Genomic DNA, 326 nt, shown 5'->3' with positions numbered 1-326 from the left:
TACACCCATTCTCTACCTTTGGATCTTGCTAATTTAACCTATTAGAGGGATAGTAAATGAGATCATATTCATCTCCATATTGTAGGTTTTCAGAGTTCAAATCCAGTGAGTAATCTATGATTACATCTTTTTAAAGCTGTTAAAGATACGGCAGACATGAGGGAATTGTGTGGTTTATTTTTGTCTTTCCTTATTACATTGGCTCTTTCCATGTTTACAAGAGTATCAAGATAGGGGGCTGGGGATTTAGCTCAGCGGCAAAAGCGCCTGCCTGGCAAGCGCAAGGTCATGAGTTTGGTTCCTGGTACCGGAGAAAAACCAAAAAA

Source organism: Chinchilla lanigera, unplaced genomic scaffold (genome assembly GCF_000276665.1).
Source record: "Chinchilla lanigera isolate Chin_1 unplaced genomic scaffold, ChiLan1.0 scaffold00061, whole genome shotgun sequence".
NCBI lineage: Eukaryota > Metazoa > Chordata > Mammalia > Rodentia > Chinchillidae > Chinchilla > Chinchilla lanigera.
Note: the sequence above shows the minus strand (reverse complement) of the source record.